Below are 27,442 nucleotides of genomic sequence, written 5' to 3'. Positions count from 1 at the left end.
TTCTCTATATCATCCACTGATGGAATATGTTGGTCTATTCTCCAAGATATGAGTATTTTACAGGTCTTGGTTATATTGCTAAGTTGCTTTCAACGAAGTCTGTTCAACCCCATCCCCACAGGCAATTTATCCATGTTATGTATCATGCAGTATACAGCATTACTAGGTTAAAGAATCTTTGCTGATTTGATGCATGAAAAGTATTATTTCCTGTAAGTTTTGTGTTTCTTTGTTTACTAATGAGGATTTCTATTTTCCTCCCTGTTTATTGGTGTGTATTTCCTACAAAGTGAATATGTTTCAGCAAATTCTTCCTGGATCCTGTTTCTCTTTGCTCTCCCTCACTTCAGGTCTACCTTTCCTGCCCAACTGTCTGCCTTGCTCTATAATAAATCCTTTATTCTCCATATAGCCTATATTTCTAGCTGTTTTGTCTCTGTAAATTATCAGCAGTTTATCACAGACAGGTGCCGAGAGAAAACAAGACTTTGAATCACCAAGTAACTTCTACCATAGAACGTTTTGGTGAAAGCAGGAGTATAATGGGGTTGCTTGGTTGTCCCAAAATGTTCTGGAGAATTTAGAGGAAAGGAAATGATGAATTCAGGGCTTTAAATTTCTACCTCCAGCTCTCCATTAGGAACCTGCAAACTTTGATGCCTGCGCTAAAGGAAATCCTTATCCTGTAGCCTTTGGGCTAACATTTCTGAAAACTAAAACCCGAAGTCTGATTTACCAGGTAGCTGAATTGCAATGTACATCGATTTCCTAATCTAGTGGGGTCTCTTATTGTCAGGTTAGAACATTGTTTGGGAAGACGTGGCACCCTTAGTATTGGGATGGGGTTTTAGGGGCAGTTCAGTGAAGCTGGGAGCCTTGGGCCTAGTGCCATGCTGAGCCTGAAGTGAAAGGAAAAAATCAGTAATACTGATCCTGTCTTTATTTTAAAAACTTGATTTTTTTTTTTTTTTTGTCTATTGTGGACTTTTTTTGTACAAACTTGGAGGGTTTAAATATTGCGGTAAAATGTTATCTTGATGACTGAATTTTTTGGATGCCCACCTAAATTTTGTACCCAAAGCACTCTAGCTCCTGCCCTCCTTGAACTCCTAAATTCTGCCAAGTATCCTTGATGAATAAGGAGGTTAAGTTTAACCCGAAGGAGGTTTAGCCTCTCTTCACCTCAAGAACCTCTAATGGCTTCCTACAAGGTAGGGGTAATTTTCCTATGGACCAGCCTCCCCACCTTTCAGTTTCTAGACCTAAGACCAGATTCAAAGCAGAACTCTGACTGATCCAGTGGGCGAAAATGTCCTAGCTGGCATCATTCTGATTAGATTGGCTTCTGTCCCCATCAGCCAGTGTTCATTAGTCACTCAGTACTTTGGTTCCAACCCCAAACTTATGTAATAACATCCTATTAATATCTTAGAGCATTCAATGTCCTATTTTTTTAAAAATCTACTTGATACCATTGATATAAGGAATTCTTCCACAGTAGTTATGTTTCTACTTCTATTTTAATTTATAGTAGTTTTGATTCCAGATATAATAAAAAGTTTCTGTTGATTTTTGTTTTTACACAATTCAGCTCATGTCATTTTCATAGTGTTTTCATTACCAACTATATTTTTGAGTTTGGAAATCCACCTATAAAACTGGGCCTGATGAGTAGAGGAAAAAAAAGGAAATACAGAGAAATATATCAAGAAAAAGTAAAACTTCCCTGTAATTCCACATCCAGAGAGTGCTCTTATTAACATTCTGTTGTGTATTTTATGAAAACTAAGATTACAAAGCATATGTTATTATTTAAATTAATTTATTTTTTAAAGATTTATTTACTTATTTGAGAGAGAGGAAGGGCAGAGGGAGAGGGAGAGAGAAACCCAAGCAGACTCCCTGCTGAGCATGGAGCCCCTGTGGGGGTCGATCCCACGACCCTGAGATCATGACTTGAGCCAAAATTAAGAGCTGGGGCCCAAACAGCTGAGCCCCCAGGCTCCCCAAGCATATGTATTTTAAATCAGCTATTTCCCTCATCTCTCACATTGGAGAATCAAAAGAATTATCACCCATCTGAAGGTGGTACATTGTTTAAAAGACACATGACCAAATTATTTGGGTTGTGCCGGTCACCCCCAGGAGGACTGAGCGCGGAATGGATCAGGGGTGTTTGCTTCTGAGGGCAGGAGGTGCTGACGTGAGATTGAAGAGACACTTCATACCTTATTTTGCACCATTCTGTCAAATTTTTTATTTTAGCATGTATATGTATATGTTCTTAAATAATGAAAAAAATTATTACGTTTACAGGAAATGAAGAAAGATTTGAATATTAGTCAAAGAGGCACAAGTCCAATACGGAGAAAAGGCTATCTATGAAGATATTGAAATTCAGGATTCCACATTTTTACATTACTAAATGCCACTTTAGAATGGATCCCGAGAGTATGTCTGGGGACATAAATGCTTTTTTCATTTTAATTACTGATTCATTCCTTTTATTTTTAGTAACAGTACATCTAATTATAAAAGCCAGACATAAAATTGTAGAAAATGTGAAATATAAAGAAGTGTACTGAAAAAAAGCAAAAATCTCATATAAATCCACATCTGGAGGCAGACCTTATTAGCACTTTATTGTATATTTTATCAACACTAAGATTACAAAGTATATATTATTTTGTATCACCTTTTTTTTCACTTCATAATACATTATGAACATTTTTCCAATGTTCTCAATTATTTGTTCGCATTACCATTTGGAAATGCCTTCATAGTCATCCATTATTTGATATGCCATGGTTTATTTATCCACCTCCCTGTTTTGGTTGTTATTTTTCCTTCCTTTTTGTTGTTATATGGGGCCCTGGAGATTGAGGACTTGGGTTTGCACACTTACTACTTGTGCATTCCTGGCTCACTCACACAACCTCTAAGCCTGAAGTGTTCTCCCTTGATAATGGAAATGAGAGTGCCTCATGAGGTTTTTACAAGGCTGAAATGAGATGACATATATAAGTTTTAGCATAACTTGGCACATGGTAAGCACTGAATGAATGGTAGCTAATTTTATTTAAAATGTTGGCACGAACATACTCGTAGATAAATTTTTGTGTGCACTTACGATGTTTTGGTTAAGATGACATCTTAGAGGTAAAATAGCTGAATCAAAGGTATATTCATAAAATTTCTGATAGATTTGACTAAGCTTTCACCAGGGGATATTAACAATGTAGCAAAGACCCTTTTGCTTAAGGTATATGAGATGGTTTTCACTCCCCTTCCTTACCAGCTTTGGATAATTTAGTTTTTTGTTTATTTGTTTTTTTTTTTAATTGGCCACTTCAATAGGCAAATATGGCATCTTGTTTTAATTTTATTCCTATAATACTAATGAGATTGAAAACTTTCATATTTCATAAAATATTGCTCATTATTGCTTCTTTGAAAAATGCTCTGTTTTAAACTTTGCCCATTTTTCTATTAGACTTGTCAGAACATTTTTGAAGAATGTGCAAAATTCTCACATCATCAAATACTAGTACTTTTATGGCCTCATTTAAATCTTTAATCTAGCTAGAGTTTATTGGATGTTTGGTGTAAGTCAACTTTATTTTTCTTAATAGGTTGTTGTACAAGGGCCTCTGGCCAGGTAGACAGGGGTAGATATGCAAATCTGAGCCACCAGGGTTTTCAAATCAAGTTTTAAAATTTTGCAAGTGCAGGAAGTCATAGAATTACATCAGTAGCCAGAATTTATCAAAAACACAAAAGAGATGAATATGTTTCCTTAAGCCTGGACTTAACTAAAACCACAGGGCAATATTTTTTTTATCATTTAGATACCATTTTCCCAAAATACATGAAACCCGGGAAGGTTAGCTCAATGAAGAACGAAGTACTGCATGTTAGCATCTCAAGTGAGAAAACACTTGATGTTCCATTTGTGTTTTATTTTAATATCAACAGTTTCATCTAAAAGTCATCACATTTCTTGTCTGCTACAAAATCATGAACTAAATCAGCTTTACTAGAGACAACCATCTTCGGGGTGAACCATAAATTAATCTCAACTATGTGGTGTTATTTTCTTATGATCACAGAACCCTTGAGAAGGTACGATAATTCTCTTGCTAATTTAAAAGAGCAGAATATATCAATGTGTTTTATAAATACATATAGATAAATGTGTATGTGTCTGTGTGTATTTATTTCTTCTAAACCCCAAAACAACGCCTTCAATTTACAGAGGAAGAAACTGAGGCTAGGATTATAGTCTGAATATTTTTTATTTCATCATTTTAATAAAAATGGTATATATATATATACCATTTATATATATATATATATATATATATCCTAATCATATTCATGTACTACTTATTAAAGTTTAATGTACTCTGTAAAACATGATACACATATTAAAATTTTTAAATGATATAATGAAAATAGATATAAGTAGAGATTCTGATATTGCCTTGCCTCACCCCAATGGGTCATCCCAAGGACACATGCATCCCCACTTTGAAATAACCAACTTACAGTGCTTAACTAACTTGTCCATGGTCATGTGAGTGACAGAACAGAGCTAGAATTGTAGTCTTTTAATTCCTAGTTGCATTTACTGCTACTACATTGACCTGTTTCCTTCCAGAAATATCCTCAAGTGAGAACGGGGCCAAGGTCGAATGAGTTAATGGTTTCCACTCCTGTAAATTCTATACTCTGAAATATCTCACTACCACAAATAACTGAACTTTAGATGTAAGGCTAGGATTAAAGGCACACTTTTGCTAACTTAGAATCCCCCAAATTGACTTTAAGGTCACATCAGAGGGAAAGCTCCAAATTATTAACTTCCTGCCAGTCTTGCATAACCCTTTAAATCTGTGGTATATTCTTAGAAAGCATTCCTTGCCCCAAGCCGAAGGCACTGAAACAATGCTAAAGATCTGAAAATCATAACACAAAGACTTTTTTTAGAAACACAACTTTGTCTTCTTGTTTTGGGGGGGGAAAAATAAAAGAGGATGTGTTTTCCTAATCCGGATCTGCCTCCAGTTGTAAGTAACTTTACAATCCCATAAACTCAATTTCTGAAATACATCTAGCTCAATGTGACCAGGATTCTCCTAAACTAAACATTCTAAAACTGGAGCTTTTATACTTTAGAAAGAGCTAAGAAAAACAAAAAAGCTACGGTTCATGGACAATCATTATCTTGACATTTGGGTCAGTATGACTCAGTATCTTCATTAGAACCCCAGGTACAGAATGATCTGTTTCAATCACCACAAGGTTTCTCAAACCAGGCTTATAGTTATAGTCTTTGGGTTCTGAGCTCTCATTAAGGAGTTTGTGTGTGTGGTTTGTGTGTATATGCATGTACGTGGGCATATGCACACGTTTTCATAGGATGACAATCTGAGCTATATTTGTGTGCTATATTTGTGAGCTATATTTGTGTGCCATTCTGGATGATCTCAACGGTCATCTCAAACTGAAGTCAAGCAATTTCAGTGCTTGGATTTGCATTCGAGTTTATGATTGCAGGAGTGCTAAGTAGGGCTGCTTTGATTATTGTGGGCTGAATTAGTCATGACTCCATTGCCCATGAGAAAAACTTGTTCCAAGCTCGCTGCCTTGCAAAAGAGACATGAACACCATGGACACCTACACCACAAGTTCCGGGTCTGTATGGTTAATTGTGGAAAAACCTTCAGGCCAGAAGTCACAAAACACATACAATTCCCCAAGCTATCATCCCACCAAGAGATGTGTCTGGGTCAGTCAGTGCTGGACTTCTCGAAGCATGAGGTGTCCCACTAGGGAGGGACCGCATTCCTGTAATGCTCTGCATAGTGGGGAGAGGTAGGGGCCATCTATGTGGCTACATAACAATGGAAGCTTCCTGCTCGATAAGTTGGTATTATTAGAGCCCAGGGGCCCGTGTCTGCTCGTTCTCCTGTTAAGCCTCCTTGGACTTCCAAAGCCAGATCTCTGCTAAGTTACCTGAAAGGCATAAAAAACAAACGTTCAAGGCTACTTGGATTTGTCTGTTCTCACTTGCTCAGGCTAAATGGTAATTTACTGGCTCCCCTATTGGCCAAGGGTGGAGCTCACTTCAGAGACTTAATCCATGCCACAGAGATTTTTTTGCCATTCAGTTCTGTTGCTTTGCTGTGTGGGAGCCACAGAGAACAGGCTTTCTCCATCAGAGGTGGGGGCAGGTTGAGGGTGGGGTATGGCCCACATAAGAGCATTTAGGGTTACCACAGCAAGCTCGGAAGAAAGAAAGAGCTTCGTTCTTTCAGCATCCATGCATAAAATAGTGGGGTAGGGCTCTGACTGACCCTGCTTGGATCACTTGTTCATCCATAGGGCTTGAGAGAATGAGTACCATGATTACCAAGTCTAGATCACATGGGCACTCCTTTGGAGGGTGAGTTACTATTCTTTGCTGCTCATCACCATGCAGGAGCTGGGGAAGGACAGTTATCTAAAAAAAAAAAGGAGGGGGAGGGTATTGGGAAGTAAAAAAAATCAATTGATGTTCTATACATAGATAAAGGAGAAGAGAACAGAGTAGACTTAATTCAGAAGTGATGCTTTTGAGCTAAACGAATGCCAGATGGCATTGCAGCATGATATATAATTAAAGGTTTTGCAGTAGTTTGAATAGAAAGAAGTGATGGCAAAATGGTGATCTCATGGCACATGCTGACATGCCAACTTCAAAAACAAAGGCTTCATAGCATCAGTACTCTATTCATAGTGCTAGTGGTGATGTAGTCCCATTAAAACTCTTGCAACCATCACATTAAATTAATGTTATTTGTTTTTTTATTGGAATAAAAATAATTTCAAGCAATACTAGGAATCTCTTCCTTTATGAGAGATCCATACATGACTTAATTCTGAGAAGACTTGCTAGCATATCCACTTCGTCTGAGATCCACTCTCTTTTCTTTTTCAGGCCAAACATTGGAATTCCTTCAATCTTGCTTTGTCTGATAATAGTTTCGAGTTCCTTTAGGGCAGGAATTCCCAAATGGAGAGTGGTCGTCTTTGGGAGGCATATGGGAATTATCTGAGGGGCTATGTCAAACACACAGGTGCCCCCACCATTCTGAAATCACCTTCATGATGGCACATTCTCCATTGTTGAGAACCACCGCCATCAAAATCCACTTCAGCAATAGGATATATGATGTGCCTCAAGAGCACCTGGTTGGAAAATAGGGCAGAAGTCATGACTTTTGAATGCCAACTTCCTAAAGTATAGCACCTGGAACTAAATATAATGGTCTCTGTATGGTCTCGTTGCTAAAATGCAGAGAGAAGCACCTCGGTTAATTGCATATCTGATTCTCAGTTATGTCCTTCCCTTTACTTTGAATCTCCTGATATTGACTGTGTAGGCAGGGAGTGGACTGCCCACATCTTTCTCCAAGGATGGGTTTGCTACCCAGCAGCCAGCTTCTGCAGGACCTGCCCTATTACAGAGGCTGTCTGGCCCGAGGCCCATGGTCGTCTTGGAACAGCCTGCACCTAGTGGCCATTTTGGCCAGCCAGGGACACGTTGGTGGGCACTCCATACTTCAGAGCCCCCTGCCAAATCAGCCAAAGACTCACTGGGTCTGTATCCAAGTTCACGGTCTTCCTCTGCCCACTCCTGCTTCCTCCTTGTTATGGACTGAGTGTCTGTGTCCTCTCAAAATTCGTATGTTGAAACCTAATCCTCAGTGTGGTGGTATTTGGAGGTGGGTCTTTGGGAGGTGACTAGGTTATGAAGGTGAAGCCCTCATGAATGGGATTAGTGCTCTCAAAAGAGACTCCGGAGAGCTCCCTCACCTCACCACACAGTGAGAAGACACCATCTGGGAACCAGGAAGACGGCTCTTACCAGACAAGGAATCTGCCTTGGTTTTGAACTCCCAGCTTGCAGAACTAAATAAATGTCTGTTGTCTATAAGCCACCCAGTCTACAGTACTTTATTATAGCAACTGGAACTGATGAACACACTCTTCTTTCCTCTCACAGGTTTGATCTAGAAGAAGCATCTTGTACCCCTAACTCCACCCCAGCATCTGCTCCTGGAGACCCCAACTGTGACCCCAACTGCTCCTGGTTGACTGTGCTTTACCGGCTGGCCCACTGTGTGCTAATCATGTCCCACTCTCTGGACAGTCCTGCTCCTTCCTTTGTAACTAGATGTACTCTGTCATAGTCAGCTTGAGGATTCTCAAATGCAGATCCCAGGAAAAGAAAGATTCCCAAAAGCAAATCAGTAGACTACAAGCATTATTTTTATCCTGAAAAATTCATATACCGTATTACATTTGTTGAATGCTTATTATGTGGCAGGCACTGTTTTAGGCACTTCATCTGAATTAATTCATCACAGCCCTGTTGTTGATACTATTATTATTCCAATTGTTTAGGTGAGGAAACCGAGGCATAGAAAGTCACCCAGTTGGTGAGTTGGTAGACCTAGAGCTTAAATTTAGGCAATCTTACTTCAGAGCCCATGATATGAATCACTATACCAAGTGGTTCTCAATCTTTGGCGTGCACCAGAATCACTTGGAGGACTTATTAAAACTCAGATTCTGGCCTCCACTCCAAGGTGGAGGCCAGATTTGAGGTGGGGCTTGAATACTTGCATTTCCAGTGAATTTCCAGGTGATGTTAATGCTACTGCTCTAGGGACCACATTTTGATATTCACTGTGTTACAGGATATGGCCTCTCAAGTAAAAAAAGAGAATAACTGTTATTGTGTGGGGACGCATTACATTTTCCCACATGATAAATAACAGTTTCCAAATATAATATGTTTGGGGAATACTTGCTAGCTAATCTTGTCATGGCTTCTCCAATATCAAGCATTTCTCCTCTTCCTGGTGCTAGACCTCTCTCTGTTGCCCATGTGTGGCCAAGGACATCTAATTACAAAACCCAGTGTTATTTTCTTAGGATATTGAGAGGAACCTAGGTTTGATAGATAAAGGCTAGGGTACCTGAAGTGTGCATATTACTTAGAAACCATAAGTTAGACTTTTAAAAATGGGAGAATGGTTATTATTAGCTCAGTCAATGGTAAGGCCCAAAGAAGTACAACATAATCACAAATGTAGTATTTTATATTGTTAAATTTTGCTAAATACGTGTGTGAAAGAACATCCATTTTAAAAATAATAAAAATGTAATAGTTTTGTATCTCAAAAACAATAAGGTAATTTTTTAAGATTATTTTTAACTGTGAATCTTTATTTGTTCATTAATTCATTCAGTTAACATTTAGTAAGCACCCATGAGACTATGGCATTGTGTTCACAGAATTATATAACAATATGTTATAATTATAATCACTAATGATCACTAATCTTTTTACCATACTCACCTTCTCAGGGAATTTAAATCCTTTCTGAATTTTAGGTCATTGGTTTTCACACCATCTTTGAGAAGCAAGATGATCTTGTGCTTTATGTCCAGTGTATACTCCAAAAAGCTAAGGACTCAAGGATCAGGATGGCCTCCAGGAAAACCTGGGACAGACCCACAAGTAGAAATTACAACCTTCAACTCTTAAGTATTACTCTGCCAAACAATTTTCCATCTCTGGAGGATTATCTGTCCTAGCTTTCTATGGTAAAACACTTACTTTCATTTTTACTTAAAAAAAAAATTCTATAGGGAAGTTAAAAAAAAATTAATATCTGTTTGGCTCTCTTGTGATTTCAGGAAATCTGTTGCATGTACCTCAAGCCCCAGGCAGGACAAGTCTACTTTGTCCCCTAAAGGATTCTGTAACTTATAGCCTTTGAAAATAATATTCCAGGTAAAGAGAACCGAGAGGGGATAGAAGGGGGAATCCCACATGCATTCATGGGATTGTAATACTGTTCTTTTTACAGTGGAGAAACTGGATGGAATTATCTTCAGCTTCTTAAAAAGACTATGATCTCTTAAGAAGTGTAATTATATACCTACAATTACCCATTTATTCAACATTTTACTGGAGGTCCTAATGAGTGTATTACGATAAGAAAGAGTAAAAAGTGTAAGGCTTGGAAAGGAAGAAAAAAAGTATCATTTTCATTGATTTTATACATAACAAGTAAAAATAAATATTAGATAGAATTCATAAGAGTGAGAGAAAAAAAGAATTAATAAGAGAGTTTAGCAAGGTGGCTGGATATAAAATCAATTGTACTTCTCCACAGAAGCAACAGTTAAAAACATATCTTATTAAAAGATATCATTTATAATAGAAACAAATAAATAGGGTACTTAGAAATAAATCTAAAAATCTGTGTAAGATGTTTGTGGAGAATTATTGAGACATTAAAGAAAACCTAAACAAATGGACAGATGATATATTGAGATGTCATCACTTCTTCCCAAAATTGATGCAGATATTCCAATAAAAATCTCAATAGTGCTTTTTCAGGGACTTAAACCAACTCTAAAAACTATGTATCCAAGAGGAAAAGCCCAAGATTAGAGAAGGCATTTCTAATAAGGAAAATGAAACAGGGATTTTTACTACATGATAACAAGTTTTTTAGGAAGTTGTAATAATTAAGACACAAGGATAGACAAAATAATGAAACCGTAAAAAATTAAGAAACAGAACTTTTTGTGCATTAAAATGATATATGACAGAGACAGCAGTGCAGGTTACTGGGGGAAGGGTGGACTTTTAAATAAAAAGCACTAGAACAACTGTTTATGAGGAAATAATAAAATTGGATCCCTATCTAACATCAAACAGAAAAACCACTTTTAGACATATTAGAAATGTGTAAAAAGCAAAACTTAAAACATTTTAAAATAAAATATAAAACAAGATGTCTATAACTTCAGAGGAGAGATTTATTGTACAAGACACAAAAATCACTAATAAAAATATACAAAAATGATAAATGTGACTATATTATTATCAAGAACAGCTGTCCATAAATGTTTACTATAAAGAAAGTTAAAATAGAATCCACAAACTAGAAATATGATGAACACACACACATATATACATATATATACAGATCAAAACATATATATTTATAAAAACTCCCATAAATTAATAGAAAAAAGAACACAATTTATAGAAAGATGGTCAAAGGATACAAAGAGATAGATAATAATTTTATACCACAAGATGTGAATTTCACTAATGTCAGAAAAACACAAATGAAAAAGAAATGAGATACGATTTTTTATCCACAACTGATAGCGAAAACGGATAGGATCCTTTTGGATAAGAATTTTGGAGTATGCATCAGAACTAAACACATAAGTGCCCTTTGATCCAGGTGCTCTATTACTCAGGATCCAACCTGCATGTGTACAAAGAAGAAAGAACAAAAGAATTATCGTCACCAATGCTAACTCTCCGATGAAATGGTGGAGCCTCACCTTGTTCCACATTAGGAAGGGGTCACTCCAAGTAGTTACACAGACCAGATTACACAGAACCCATAGATTCTGATCGACAGAAGGTGATAGGAACACAACTGAGAACCTAAAAAAAAGGAGAACACTTCAATTCTAAAATGTGAAGTTCTTCGTGTTTCCAACCCCCAAGTTTTACAAATGTGTCCACTTTACATATTTCGATTTTGCCAGGGTATCTTTTCACTACACTCAATAATTGGTGTTTTCATTTGCTGTGAGGGCCAGGTTAAATGATTTTTGCACTGATTGCCATTTACATATGAAAACCTAAGAAAGCCACTGGGGAAAAGTTTTTAGGACAGTTCAGTCTATGAAAATATATTTAGAGAAGGAACAGTGTAAAAGGACCCAGCTTCATGGTTTTTATTCAATTAAGCAACCATCCATAAAAATCCAGATTTTGTGGTTTTTGTTCAATACACGTTGCATTTATTGATAAAGGTGAGTTGATAAATTTAGGAAGATAAAGGTCCCAAATTATATCTTTCTCCATCTGCTCTGAGTATACATTCATTAAGTTAGTGATTTTTAGGTAATCAAGCTTTAGGATTCAGTTATGACATTAAATCTAAAATCATGAGAAAACTAAATTATAATAGAAATCTATAGCAAATATTTCCATAATGGCATATATATTATCAGAAAAAAAAACCCACAAAACTGAAGAAATCACAAAGCTTTCTGTAGGAAAAATCGTGCAATTAGAAATCAAAGTATAGGGAAGAAAACTCTCTTCTTCTCTTCTATGTTCTTTGGCTGGCCTAACAATTAAATTGATATAAGGCAGGTTAACAGGAGAAAAACAAATTTAAATTTCTATGTAGGGAACCCCAAAGATGTGAGGCTCCAAGAAGTGACCAAAGCAGGCATCTTTTTTTTTTATAAAGATTTAATTTATTTATTTGAGAGAGAATGAGATAGAGAGAGAGAGCATGAGAGGGGGAGAGTCAGAGGGAGAAGCAGACTCCCTGCCGAGCAGGGAGCCCGATGCAGGACTCAATCCCGGGACTCCAGGATCATGACCTGAGCCGAAGGCAGTCGCTTAACCAACTGAGCCACCCAGGCGCCCAGCAGGCATCTTTTATATCTTTTAAACTAAGAAACACTAAATTTGTGAAGAGTTGACAAGATAATGAAGTTTGGTTTTGGGGTAGCAAATTAGTTAAGAAGTAACACCGTCTGTTTATATAGCCTTCTTGGCCTTAAATTCCCTATCTCTGGTGATAAGGACGTTTCTCTTCCTCCTGGTACAGGAAGGGTATCTTTAGCATGGGAGATTTATTTCCTGCTTTCAGAGGGACCAAGAAGGTCAGAGTGTCCTTTCATCAGGTGTTTCTCAAGTAATTTTAAAGATTTTATTTATGTATTCATTTTAGAGAGACAGAGGGCATGAGCATAAGCAGGGAGAGGGGCAGAGGAAGAGGGAGAGAGAGAATCTTAAGCAGGTTCCACGCTGAGCATGGAACCAGTTCCCACACAGGGCTTGATCCCACAACCCTGAGATCTTGACCTGAGCAGAAACCAAGAGTCGGATGCTTAACCAACTGTGTTACCCAGGCACCACTCAAGTGATTTTATTCAAAGTAATCAATATGCCAATGTAGAAAATTTAGGGATGGTATATGCTGCTCCCCTTCCAAAGCAAGAGCATCTAGGTTTTGAGGGAAAAAATAAATACTCACTAACAACATAGTTTCAAGGGTGAGGACGGGAAAAAATTCTTCTGACATGTTCTAGTAAATGAGATACAGCATTATTTCCTCCTTTGGGGAGACATTTTTAAAATTTATTTTTATTTTTATTTTTTTAGAGAGAAAGAGTATGGGTGGGGGTGGGGGAGGTGAGGGGTGGGCAGAGGGAGAGAGAGAGAGAATCTTTTTTTTTTTTTAAAGATTTTATTTATTTATTTGAGACAGAGAGAATGAGAGAGGCAGAGAGCACATGAGAGGGGGGAGGGTCAGAGGGAGAAGCAGGCTCCCCACCGAGCAGGGAGCCCGATGCGGGACTCGATCCAGGGACTCGATCCAGGGACTCCAGGATCATGACCTGAGCCGAAGGCAGTCGCTTAACCAACTGAGCCACCCAGGCGCCCTGAGAGAGAGAATCTTAAGCAGGCTCCACACACAGCGTGGAGCCCAACACAGGACTTGATCTCAAGACCCTGAGATTGTGACCTGAGCCGAAATCAAGATGGAAGGCATTTTTAAAAATGAGTATATGTGAGAGGGCGCCTGGGTGGCTCAGTCGGCTAAGCGTCTGCTTTCAGCTCAGGTCATGATCCCAGGGTCCTGGGATGGAGCCCCGCATCGGGCTCCCTGCTTGGCGGGAAGCCTGCTTCTCCCTCTGCCTGCCGCTCCCCCTGCTTGTGCTCTCTCTCTGACAAATAAATAAATAAAATCTTTAAAAAAATTTAAAAAAATGAGTATATGTGAGAGATGGCACAATCATCATTCATAAACACCCAACAATTAGTTGTTAGTTAACTTAAAAATCTGATGGGCTTGGTAGACCAAGTGAACTATGAGTGGGGAAAGAGGCGTATGTGAAAAATGGAGACAACACGAAGGTGCGGTGCAGGTAGTATGATCTTGTATATGGCTTATAATAGGACTCCGAATGCTATGAGGATACAGAGGATGGGAGAGGGAGCTCATGTGACTTGTGTTGTGACATTTTTCCTGGAACGAGTACCAAGGAATCACCAGCCTATTAATTACAACCATATTTCCAGTTGGGATGCTGATGAGAGAAGCTCACTGGATGTGTCTGAAAAACCTCTTGCTCAGATAACTAATGAGATTTGCTCTGGGGTGCAGAAGCTTCACCATAGCCCACATTTCCCGAGTCTTCCATTATTCATCTTCCCTTCCTCTGACCATGCCCCACCCCCTTTAAGATTCTTTTAGTTAATTTTTAAAAATTATTTTATTGAAAAACACTTTACCATCAACCATTTTTGTAGTATGCAGTTCAGTGATGTTAAGTATTTTCACATAGTTGTGAAACAAATCTCCAGAACTTTTTTATCTTTCAAAATGGAAACTCTTCATGCTTTAAACAACAATTCTCTTTTTCCCCTCCCCTTGCCCTGGGTAGCCACCATACTGGGTTTTTTTTTCCCTGTGAATTTGGCTACTTTAGATACCTCATACGTAAGTGGACTCATACAGTATTTGTTCTTTTGTGACTGTCTTATTTCAGCTATCCTAAGGTCTTCAAGGTCCATCCATTGTTGTAGACAAGCTGCAATTCCATTCCTTTTTAAGACTGAGTAATACTCCATTAGCTATGCCACATTCTGTTTATCCCATCATCTGTTGACAGACACTTGGGTTGTTTCTCTCTCTTGGCTATTGTGATTAGTGTTTCTATGAACACTGGTGTGCAAATATCTTTTCCAGATCCAGCTTTCAATTCTTTTGGATATATGCCCAGTACTGGGATTGCAAAATCATATGGTAGTTCTATTTTTCATTTTTTGAAGTATCACTTCTATTCGTCAGCTCAGGCTGTCATGACAATATACCACAGTCTGGTAAGCTTAAATGACAGAAATTTATTTCCTCCCAGTTCGGGAGGCTGGAAGTCCAGGCAGGTAGGTCAGGTTTCTGGTAAGAGTTCTCTCTTTGGCTCGCAGACAGCTGCCTTCTCACAGGGTCCTTTTCTCGTGCACGCGCACTCCTTGTGTCTAATTTTCTTCTTAGAAGGGCACCAGTCTGAATGGATTTGGGCTCTACTCTAACAACCTCACTTAACACTCCTTAATTACCTCCTTAAAGGCCCCATCTCTACGCAATCACATAGGGGGATAAGGCCTCCACATGTGAATTTTAGGGGGACACAATTCAGTCTGTACCACTGCCATTCACTTTTCCATAGCCACTGTACCATTTTATATTTCCACCCACAGGGCATTAGATTCCAATTTCTCCACACCCTGGTCAACACTGGTTATTTTCTCCTTCCTTGACAGCAACGGTCCTAATGTGTGTGAGGAATGCCCAAGCCCCTTTAATGTGGGGCCCAGGGAAATGTCAGTTGAGTAACCACCCTTATATATTGGATTCTATTTATGGCAAGTAGTACTGCCCCAGTGTGCCAGGCTTTGCAGGTGGGAAGTTGAGAAACAGAAGAGCAGAGTGACATTTCAAGGGGCAGAGGGAATGATTTAAGAGAATCCACGCTAAATGAACCTGGAGTCTATTTTTAGCTGGGCCGGATTACAGTTGCCTTCAGAGGTTGCATACATTAAGAGTAATCGTTTAAAAGAAAGCATAGCTCAGGCTTACATGGTATCATCTACAAGCCCAGTAGGGCTTCAGCAGGGTTCCCGGCCCTCCCGCCATCTACTGGGCCCTTAGCAGTGTTCAGAGAGTGTTCACACCCGGCAGGCTGCAGAGAAGCCCTGAATGTCATCAAATTGGCGTGCAGAAAGGAGCACTTAATCCTGTTTTCTTTAATCTAACTACCTAAGGCCTTGGAGTTAGTCAACTGTAACTTCAAAACCCAAGGCAAATTGAACCCAGTAGGGTCTCTTTGAAAAGGCTAGCACATTCAATGAGGTTCTCCTTGGTTTCCATAAAACACTATTCCACACAGAGAAGAACACTAGAATTTTTGGGAGGAATCAGAGTTTTCTTTTAAATATTTGCTTTGCAAATTTTTAGCTCAGGCTGTTTTCCAAACTTTGTGCTCTACTCAATCATCATATAAAAGATTACATTCTTCATTTATTAATACATCAAATATACACAAAACCTGTATTTAGAAACAAGGTACCACGTTACCTGTGAGAAATAACATTGTCAAGGAGCTTATAGAGAACCAGGGGCAATGACTTATGTGTATAAGAATAATAATACAAGACAGAAATCTGCAAGAGAGAGAGATTCAGTGATGTGGGTGAAGAAAGATCCCTTCTGGCCAGGGCTCCCAGAAAGAATTTCAAAAAGGGCACGGTGTTTGAGTTAAGCTTTAAAGAGAGATCAGGTTTGAGGCGTGTGGAGAAGTAGAGGAAGATTATCCCAGGCAGAGGAAAATCACCCCATAAATCTGGCACTGAGAATAGGAAACTATGTGTATGAGAGAACGGTTTGGATGGCAGAAAAGAAAGGTGGGGAAAAGGAGCCTGGGATCTGGTCTCAGAGGTTCCTGTATTGCTAAGGAGTGAATTATTTCATGCTAATCATTGTTACTTAAAATTTGGAAATGTCACTGTGCACTTGACATGAGGATATAGATGGTCCCTACAGGAGCTGAATTTCCCTTTTGAAATTCCAGTTTGAGACATGATAAACACACGCATATTGAGGGAAACATAAATGTTTAGATGTAAATTGTGCCTGTTACCCTAGAATAACTGATGGGAACTTAGGAAAGTAAAGCAAAAGATAATATATACATACAAAAGGAGAGGGGCGGAGGGAGATTCTTGTAGCTGAGGCTCACCTCTCCACCTCTTTAAGCAGCTGACATTGAGAAACAGGCAAGGTCAGAAGGAATTCCAAATATGCTTGGCCTTTAAGCTTTATAAATAGAAGGCCTGCTATTTATATATAACCTACTTAAAATACCCTTTATTTTAAGTGGCTAGCTAGGACAGCCATCAAAACTTAATTCTGGGTAGTCCAGAAGCTCACAACTCTAGCAAGGAAAGGAAGTTTCCCCCAGAAACATTAGTATACATCGTGGTTAGTTTCTACAGTACTGATATTCCAGGAATAGACTGTTAGAAGTTCATTGTCTTTGGTAGCTGATCTTTTAAGAAACTTGTGAAATGAAACACTCTAATATTTTTTTATTGTGAAAAGGTCCAAACATACAAAAGAACAGAAAATAACATAATGAACTTGCCTATACTTATCACACAGATTCAGTAATTACCAAGATTTCACCACATTTGCTTTACCTACTCCAAAAAAAATTTTTTTTAATTGGGAGGCATTATAAAGCATTCTAATACTGTTAGAGTGGGCAGTTAGTGAGGCTTTAGCTGGATGGCTGGAGGCCATCAAAGGGGGTATCACAGCCAGCTGTCTGGAAAGTTAGAGACCTGTCCTGGCAGCCACCCAAAGACAAAGCCCCAAGAAGCCGGATCAAACCAGATAGGGCCAAGACAAAGAAGGCCAGAGATCCTGACCAAGTAAGCGAGAAAAGACATGAAACCCTGCTCCCAAAGAAGTCGCCTCCCCAAGTAAGAACTATTCCACTCCCTAGTTAACCACTATCAATAAGAGATAGAGACCCAAACCCTGGGGCATGCAGCTCTCACCTGGAGCTCACCTGCTCTCCTATCTCGAGACTGTACTCTCACTTTAATAAACTTTCCTACTTGCACCGCTCAGCCCAGTGTCTGGTTCGTCCTTGAATTCTTTCTTGCATCAAGACCAGGAGCCTCAAGTGACATCCCAGGGACAGGCTGAGCAGAGGCCTCAGGGCCCAGCGGTCTACCCTGTTCAAACAGCAACACTAGACCCTCATTTGGAATCTCTTATAGGCACAAACATTTCCTTAAATAATCTTATGGGATTAACACATTTAACGTTAACAATAATTCTTTTGTATCAACTAGTGCCAGTTTATAATCACATTGTATCTAGTCTCCAACAGGCCTTTGTTTCAGATGGTTTGTTTAAGAATCCAAAGAAGGCATACACTTGACATTTGGTGGTTAAGTCTCTTAAGACTCTTTTTTTTTTTTTTTAAGATTTTATTTATTTGACAGAGAGAGACACAGCGAGAGCGGGACACAAGCAGGGGGAGTGGGAGAAGGAGAAGCAGGCTTTCCGCCAAGCAGGGACCCCAATGTGGGGCTCAATCCCAGGACCCAGGGATCATGACCTGAGCTGAAGGCAGACACTTAACGACTGAGCCAGGCGCCCCTCTTAAGACTCTTAATTAGAACAGCTCCATATCCCCCGCCCCTTTCTCTATGTCCTTGACTTATTCAAACTGGGTCAGTTTTCTCATGGAACATAAGACATTCTGCATTTGCCTCTTAGCTTCCTTGTGCTATTATTTCATGGTTCCTCTGTACCCCACATCCATTTTTAAATTGGATAGTGTCCATTGCCTACATATTAATACTGTCCTTGGCATAGACGAGAGAAAGATAAGGGAATTTATTGGGATAAACATAAGTTGGGTATTTTTTTTTTAACTAGGCTGAACTGAATTTTAATTTTAAACGCCAGCTTCGTCACTGAGTGGCTGTGCAAATTCATATTCGTGTGCATTTTTTAACTTCTCCAAGTTGGTTTCATTATAAGCATATCGATAATTTCACGGGGTTGCTCTGAGGATCACAGAAAGAGAATTTATAAAGGACCTAATCCAGTGGTAAGCACAGATAAGAGGCCCTACAGAACCGGAATTACCTAGGGAGTTACTTTAATGTATACTTAGCTCCGGCTATGGTGAGAGCCTCCTGAAGGACTGGTCTGCTTGATGAAGTTACCAAGATTTGGTTTATTTCCCAGATTTCAAAAGATAGGTATCTTACTAATTATAAAAACAACAGCTGGCTATTTTTTTTTTTTTGGAAGAATCTAAATTATATGGATAGTCATTTAAAAGAAATCCAATTTAAAACCTAATTCCATTAAATGAAACAGCTATTTACATTCATCCTGACAAGGTGGTTGAGGCCAAAAGACCTAACAGTGTTTATATGCAGGAGAGAGAAAGAAAGGATTCATGAATTGAACTGGATCCTTCAGATACATCTGCAGATACATGTGCATCGGAATTGGATTTGAATTTGGATTTGGATTTGAACGTGCATGCTAGTTTGAGAATCTATGAGAAATTCTGGGAGCAAACTTCCCAGAGTTGGGGAACTTGTTCCAGAGTTACCGTTATGAAATGGAAAAGCTGATATTGGAATCAGGACCCCTAGCCTTCAAAACCTATGTCGATTCCTCTAGGCCACGTTTCTAACTGCCAAAGACCGTCACAGAACTCTCACTAAACCTATTCTCAATCTTATGTAACACTGAGCTTGTTAATGAATCCATGTTTTCAAAGCCTTAAGATGCTGGATGATTTCCCTTGATTCCTTTCTGGAAGAGACTTATCCGAGTGGGCTTTTAGGCCATTCTTCCCTTTTAATAACTTGTAGTGCCTTTGCTTACTTACTCTCCAACCCCCATGCCCTGCCTTGCCTCCCCCCCCCCCCCCAGTCTTTCTCTTTGTCCTTCTTAAGTGAAGGGATTTCCAGTATCAAGTTCTGGCAAGTTTAAAATAAAAATTGAAAATGCAGTGCAGAGCCTTGGGACAAATTTACAGAATTTCTTTAGATTATTTGCATTATTTACAAACAGCTATTTCATGTCTATGACATGGGAAGTTTTAATCATGGTTTTGATCATAGCTCTGTCCCGGATTTAATGACAGCAAAATGGAAAAAGCTATGATTCCCCCCATCCAGAAACATAGAAAGGGAAGGGAATAAAAAGATCAGAAACAAAGAAAAAGATCCACATTCAAACCCTGCACACATTCTGAGGATTAAAACCAAGTCATTTTTACCACTAATCAAGGTGAGTGTTCTTAAAGTTCCATTTTTTTTTTTAACAGTTTAAGTTTTGTGAAGTTCACTGTAACCTTCTACTTGAGATCTTCTTGCCTCAGGAATACATTATGTATGTAGAACCCTGAAACACAAGCCTTTGGAAGCCAATGGGGACAACCAAGGGCCAGAGAGGGGCATCAAAAATCCTAGTCTGTCTCTCTCTCTCTTTTTTAAAGATTTTATTTATTTATCTGAGAGAGAGAGAATGAGCAGGCAGAGGAGCAGAGGGAGAGGGACAAACTGACTCTGCGCTCAGCGCCAAGGCCAACACAGGGCTCGATCTCAGGACCCTGAGATCATGACCTGAGCCAAAATCAAGAGTCAGACGCTTAACCGACTGAGCCACCCAGGCGCCCCCCTCCCCCTAGTCTGTGTCTTAAGCAATTCTCAGAGCTGAGGTTTCTAGACTTGCTATGCCAGACAAGCATTTGCAAGGGGTTTTTAAATACAGTAAAGGAGAAAGGGCTTTAACTTGACCTGTTTACATTTCTGTCAAGTTTGCAGCTCTTATTTCCTGTATTTTTCCCATTTTTCTTTTCTTTTTTTTAAAGATTTTATTTATTTATTTGTCAGAGAGAGAGAGAGAGAGCACAAGCAGGGGGAGTGGCAGACAGAGGCAGAGGGAGAAGCAGGCTCCCACTGAGCAGGGAGCCCAGTGGATGCGGGGCCCAATCCCAGAATCCTGGGATTATGACCTGAGCCAAAGGCGGATGCTTAACTGACTAAGCCACCTGGGTGTCCCTATTTTTCCCATTTTTCTTTTAGAATTATCTCTTGTTTTAGCTCCTTGTTTTTATGATATTTTTTACTTTTTTTGTTATATTCTCTTTTAATAGGCTTTATTTTTTAGAGCAGTTTTATATTCATAGCAAAATTGGTAAGAAAGTGTAGAGATTTCTTACATCCCTCCTGACCCCACACACACTAGTCCTTCCATTATCAACATCCTTCACTAGAGTGGTATATTTCTTACAACTGGTGAACCCACATTGACATATCAGCATCGCTCAAAGTCCATAGTTCACATTGGGGTTCACTCCTAGTATGCACATTCTATGGGTTTGGACAAATGCATAATGACAGGTATCCATCATCAGGGTATTATCCAGAGTACTTTCATTGCCCTAAAATTCCTCTGTACTCTCTCTATTCAACCTTTTCTCTCCCCTAACCTCCTTGGCAACCAATGATTTTTTTTTTTTTTTTTTACTGTCTCCATAGTTTTGCTTTTTCCAGAATGTCATATTGTTGAAATCAGATAGTATAAAGCTTTTCTGATTGGCTTCTTTCACTTACTAATATGCCAGTAAGTTTCCTCCATGTCTTTTCAGGGCTTAATAGCTCTTTTTTTTTTTTTTTTTTTGGCACTGAATTATGTTCTATTGTTTGGATGTACCACAGTTAATTTTCCGCTCACCTACTGAAAGACATCTTGGTGGCTTGACTGCCATTAGGCAATTATGAAAAATCTGCAATAAACAACTATGAGCAGGCTTTTGTGTAGCTGTAAGTTTTCAATTCTTTTGGGCAAATACCAAGGAGCATGATTGTTTTGGGTAAATACCAAGGAGAGTGATTGCTGGATCATATAGTAAGAGTATGTTTACATTTTTAAGATACTGACAAACTGTCTTCCAAAATGGTGGTACCATTTTGCATTCCCACCAGCAATGAATGAGAGTCCTGTTGCTCTACATCCTCATCAGCATTTGGTGCTGTCAATTTTCTGGATTTGGGTCATTCTGATAGATGTGTGTGGTATCACTCTGTTGCTTTAATTTGCATTTTTCTGATGATATAGGTTCTGGAGCATCATTTTACATGCTTATTTTCCATTCACATATCATCTTTGGTGAGGTGTCTGTTCAGGTCTTTGGCCCATTTTTTAGTTAGGTTGCTTGTTTTCTTTTTGTTGCACTTTAAGAATTCTTCACATATTTTGATGAACAGTTCTTCATCGAACATGTCTTCTGAAAATATTTTCTCCCAGGGTTTGGCTTTTCTTTTCATTCTCTTAATGGTGTCTTTTACAGAGCAAAACATTTTTAATTTTAATAAAATCTAGCTTATCATTTCTTCCTTTCATGGATCATGCCTTTGGTGTTGTATCTAAAAAGTGATTATTAAACCCAAGATCATCTAGATTTTCTCCTATGTTATCTTCGAGGAGTTTTATAGTTTTGCGTTTTGCATTTAAGGCTGTGATCCATTTTGAATTAATTTTTGTGAAAGTTGTGGTTTTTTTTCAATGTGGATGTCCAGCTGTTCCAGCACCATTTGTTGAACAGACTGCTTTTGCTTTTTTTCTATTACCTTTGTTTCTTTGTCAAAAATCAGTTGATGATAGTTACATGGGTCTATTTCTGGGCTTTTTATGCTGTCCCATTGATCTATTTGTCTATTTTTCACCAACACCACACTGTCTTAATTTACTGTAGCTTTATAGTAAGACTTGAAGATGGGTAATGTCAGTTCTCCAGTTTTGTTCATCAATACTGCATTGGCTATTTTGGGTCTTTTGTCTCTCCATCTAAACTTTTGAACCAGTTTGTTGATAACCACAAAAGTCACTTGCTGGGATTTGGATTGGCTCTGCACTGACTCTATAATCAAGTTGGGAATAACATCTTGACAATATTGAGTCTTCCTGTCCACAGACATGGACTATTTCTCCATTTATTGAGTTTTTCTTTGATCTTGTCAGGGTTTTCTAGTTTTCCTCAGTATAGATCTTAACAGAACAGCAAATACAATCACTGAGACATTGGGTTGGCAGCAAGGAAAGAGTCTGTCCGAGAGGCAGCCAAATGAGGGCAAGTCTCAAACTCACCTCCCCGAAGGGGAAAGAACAAGTTTTTTATAATCGTAGGGGTTGACACTACATACATATTGATGAAATGGATGGGAAAACTTAAAACTCTTCGTGAGGAAAGATAGAGCATGCTTATTGAGCAAACATATGTGTAACACACACCCCACGTTCACTTTGGAGTGGAGACTTATCAGAAGAAGGCAAAATTCAGCCCCTGATGTCAGGAAGTTATCTTAGGACAAGGAGGGGCATGCTCTGAGAGCTGGTATAAACTGGATGAGGTCTGGGGCTTGTTAGCTCAGGTAAGGAATGCACGGTCTTGCTTGTTCATAGGCTGGAACCATATCATTGATTTTGAGTCCAGGCTTCTGCAGACACAACTAGTGGATTTGTTAGTGGGGTCTGAAAAGATACAATAGCTGACTAGGGAGAAATAGTTCTCTGAAAAACAAGCTTTAAATTTTCTACTAGTTTCGACCTTATTAACCCTGTGGGGCACTTACGGTTTTAGATCTTGCACATATTTTGTTAGATTTTTACCTAAATATTCTATTTTGGGCAGGTGCCAATGTAAATGGATTTATGTTTTTAATTTCAATTTCCACTTGTTCATTGCTGGTATACAGGGAAGCTATTGACTTGGGTATATTAATTTGATATTTAATTTGATATATTAATTCATATATATATGGTAGGGTATATAACTTGGGTATATTAATTTGATGTTGCTATTATCACTTCTTAGTTCCAAGAGTTGGTCAGTTCTTTTGGATTTTCTGCATAGATGATCGTGTCATCTGCAAACAAAGACAATTTTATTTCTTCCTTGCCAATCAATATACCTTTTATTTCCTTTCCTTTCCTTTCCTTTTCTTATTGTCTTATTGCAAAGGCTTCCAGCTCAGTGTTGAAAAGCAGTGGTAAAAGGGGACACCCTTGCCTTGTTCCTGATCTTAGTGGAAAATCTTCTATTTTTTCATCATAAACCTGATGTTAGCTATAAGCTTTTTGTAGATTGCATTCTCTGAAATGCAGGAAAGGAAGCACTGTGTAAAGTTATACTTAAATAAAGGATATTGGATTCCATTTCCCCCCTAGTTAGCTCCATGCAGGCCCTCTCTTTACTCAGCTTTAGATCTTCCTCCTGACAGGCATCTTCAGCCCTCTCAGTCCACGTCAATTACAGGTGGTTACATCTGATCCTAGAGCTAATCTGGACTAAGCCAGGAAGTCTACAGGCAGCCAAATGCCTTTACTAATGGAGCTTGGAATTAGTATTTGGTGCTTCTAGAGTAAGTCTTGAGCATTTTCATGGTCCCTGAGTTACAGACTCCTCCTAACTGGGACTTGTTTGGTCCATAAAACTCAATGTCCACCTCACTTCCCTCAGTAGCACCTTAGCTACCTTCCATTTTCTGAAGCTGAGTAAACTAGGTTGGAGCCATGACATCTAAGTGGTTTTTTGCCGGCCCCCATGCTCCTGCAGGAGCTGGTGTTTTCCCATATATTTGCATTTCTGCTCCAAAGTAGACCAGCCACCCAGAATATGATGCTGCGCTCTTACTTAATTGCACTACTGTCATTTTGTTACAACTCCTGCTAAGCCATCCCACCTGCTGGATCCATCCTTTTGGGTCCACAGCCCTTATGATATGATGTACTGTCTGCCTTTAAAGAGCCAGCCCCACAGCTCAATCAGTTTCACTAACCCAGTTGCTGTTTCCTCTCAAAATTATTAGTTTCATCATGCCTTACCTTATTTAATGGTTCTGACTTTCTTTTCACCCTAAAGTTATTGCCCCAGAAAAGGATGTCAGCATCATACCTGATCCTAATTCCTTAGATATCAAACCAAAATTCCTACAGTATGCACAGTCCCGAGATAACTCACATAAAAAAGAAAAAAAAAGTCTCAGTGCCATATTTATTTATGCCTTCTATGAAGAAATTAGGTTACCACCTCCATCTTGATGTCTGTAAACCTGTATTTCCAGCCTCGATCTCTCAAGGTTTCAGATTCATATATTTAACTTCCACCTTCTACCTGGATGTATAACAAGTACATCACATTCAACATATCAGACCCTGAAACTCATAGTTTTCTCTTCTGGCCTCTCTCACTTCCTTGTTCAACAGCAGTTACAATAAAGCCTGCTCCTCTGTATCTGACCCATCAAACTAACTGCCTAAAGTAGAAAGCTGTGCTTCACCTTCTGTTCCCTCAGACCTCACAATCAATCAACCAGTCCCATTAAATATCTCTCCTAACTATTTCTTGAGTGTGTTTATTTCTCTCCACACCACTGCCAACATCCTAATTCAGGCCACCCCCACAATAAACTTCAAACTCCTTAACATTGCATAGCAGATTTATATCTTAAAGTATTAATGTGCATTAATCCATAGTTTCTTGCCTCATCCTGCCTTTTCCTGCAACAAAAACAGTTGGCTACCACATAAAGGTAAAGTACAGAGCATATAAACTTTTACAGATGGAAAACAATAAGCCCATGTCAGATAAATTATTTATTCTAACTCATAGCTTAGTGCTTTAAAAAACTCAACTAAAAAGTCTGCTCTATGGCAAATAAGTAAAATGATACTTATTTTAGCAAGTTGCCAGGCTATATAAATATAGTATACTATGTCAAATAGAATAAATATAGTATACATAGTATACTATATTACTGTAATACTAATATTACATAATTTTAATATTATATTTTTATAAGGTAGATACTATAAATACCTCATTTTTTTGGATGAGGAAAATGATTCACAATTTGTTGAGAAACTAATATATGGTCACAGAGCCAGGATTTGAGCCAGGTTGTTTGCCTACAGAATTTGGGCTCTTAGCCACGGCACTGTGCTATTTCTCCATGTATGGTCTATGGACATTGAAACTTTTATTTTTCATTTTCAAGTTTTATTTGTTAAATCTAGCACTATTTACAATTAGAAAATATTATTCATATATTGCAATACCAATCATATAGAATATCTGGGCAAGGAATACATTATCTCTGTAGAAACTTTACAGATTACAGAAGCAATGTCCTTATAGAAGAAGGACATGGGTTTCCCTGTCTGTATGCAGGAGACACACAAGTGCTAATATTCCACATTATTAACCCTACCCAAAAGACTTACTGGATGCACATATGGACTCTACCTCATTGCTTTCCACTTGTGAATATGTTGTTTTTATTGCTCTATGTCATCCATCCATTAAGCATGTCACTTGATAAACGTTTCTTCTGCAAGTAGCTAGTAAGATTCTTAAGGCCAAGAGTAGTATATTCTATTTATATACTGCAATGAAACCTCCCTCAGTCTTCACACTAAAGCATCAATCCCTCCAATTCTGAATTTCCCTTGAGCTTCACAATGTTCTTCTGAGCTTTGATGTAATGTAATTTAACTATAAATTATAAAGCTGTCTAAAATTAAACATATTCACATCATGTCTGGCAGGAACCTCAAACTCTATAATCCTAAAAACCCAAAGTAACTTAAAAAAAAAAATAAAATCTATGCCTCATTTTTTTTCTCCTTCAGAAGCAAAAAAAAAAAAAAAAAAAAAAAAAATCTTACCCATAACTTCTGGCCCCTAGTCACCAAATTCTAAATTCTGCTATCCCAAATGCCTCTTCTGTCACCTCTTTCTCCTCTCACTGACGCTGACCAAGTTCAGGCCACCATTTTCCTTCACCTGAACCACTGGGACGGCCTCCCAATAGATTGCTCTGAATTCAGTTTGTTATTAGTAGAACCCATCCTTCGTATTTGTACAACTACGTTTCTAAACACGGATATGATCACACTTACTCATTCAAAACAACTTATGCAGAATACAGTCCAAAGTCCTTACTCCGTCGTTCGAAGCTCTCCATGTTACCAGCCTTGGTTTCAATCTAGCTGGCTAGATACTACTGAGGGTAGTACGTCTCCTCGAACATCTGGGATAGCGCCCGTAAGATCTTTTCTCCTCCCCCAACTGTGGGTTTACGTATATGTATTTGTTTTGTTAAATGGGATCATTAACATTAATCTCACACAGGGCGATTGCTCAAAAGGAAATGTGACCACACCCGCTGTGTGTCTCAGCGCTACCATAATTTACTCAGATACTGGCTCCCACGCCGCTTCAGAGCAGTGTCATCATCTTTTGGGTGGACCAGCAGCCAGAGAAGGCCCACCCTGGAGAGTTAACTGGCTTTCTTCTGCCCTGGGGTCTGGAAAGGGAGTCCTGATTTACTTTCAATTCTCCCGAGACAGAACTGACCTGACCTCAAAAGTGCATGAGATCTACATGGGTAAAAACGTGGCCAAAACAACAACAACAACAACAACAACAACAACAACAACAACAACAGGTCTGATTTCTTGCATCATATTATCATGCCTCGGTATTACAAGTAATTGTGTTAACATAAGCCTGGAAATCAGAACACATCCAACAGCGAGAATTCCCAGAGCAGCGGCGGCCTAGACCTGCGGGGGGCGGGGGGAGGCGGGGGGCTTAAGTCTCGCGAGAGAGCAGGCACAGGCGCTGTGGTCTCCCTGGCTCTCGCGAGAACCAAGCTTCG

At 38.9% G+C, this 27,442-nt stretch overlaps 1 long non-coding RNA gene across 3 annotated transcripts; it reads right to left on the bottom strand.

Annotated features, from left to right (window-relative positions):
• Window positions 1-2,067: 2,067 nt before the first annotated feature.
• LOC123846418 (uncharacterized) lies at window positions 2,068-27,011 on the bottom strand. 3 transcript variants are annotated; one of them, XR_006791288.3, is made up of 5 exons: window positions 26,682-27,011; window positions 11,428-11,533; window positions 9,413-9,557; window positions 6,416-6,505; window positions 2,068-6,018 (listed from the first exon to the last, which is right to left on the bottom strand). It is a non-coding gene; the product is annotated as an uncharacterized LOC123846418 (long non-coding RNA). The 3 variants fall into 3 exon arrangements; XR_010412428.1 differs by lacking the exon at window positions 6,416-6,505 and having other exon boundaries at window positions 26,682-27,003; XR_008506324.2 differs by lacking the exons at window positions 2,068-6,018; window positions 6,416-6,505 and adding an exon at window positions 6,529-7,233 and having other exon boundaries at window positions 26,682-27,005.
• Between the last annotated feature and the right edge of the window lie 431 nt (window positions 27,012-27,442).

Source organism: Mirounga angustirostris, unplaced genomic scaffold (assembly GCF_029215605.1).
Source record: "Mirounga angustirostris isolate CCGP_5_RB_7025 unplaced genomic scaffold, mMirAng1.0.hap1 SCAF_6, whole genome shotgun sequence".
NCBI lineage: Eukaryota > Metazoa > Chordata > Mammalia > Carnivora > Phocidae > Mirounga > Mirounga angustirostris.
The sequence above is the reverse complement of the archived record's forward strand: the minus strand, read 5'-3'. Positions and strand labels throughout refer to the sequence as shown.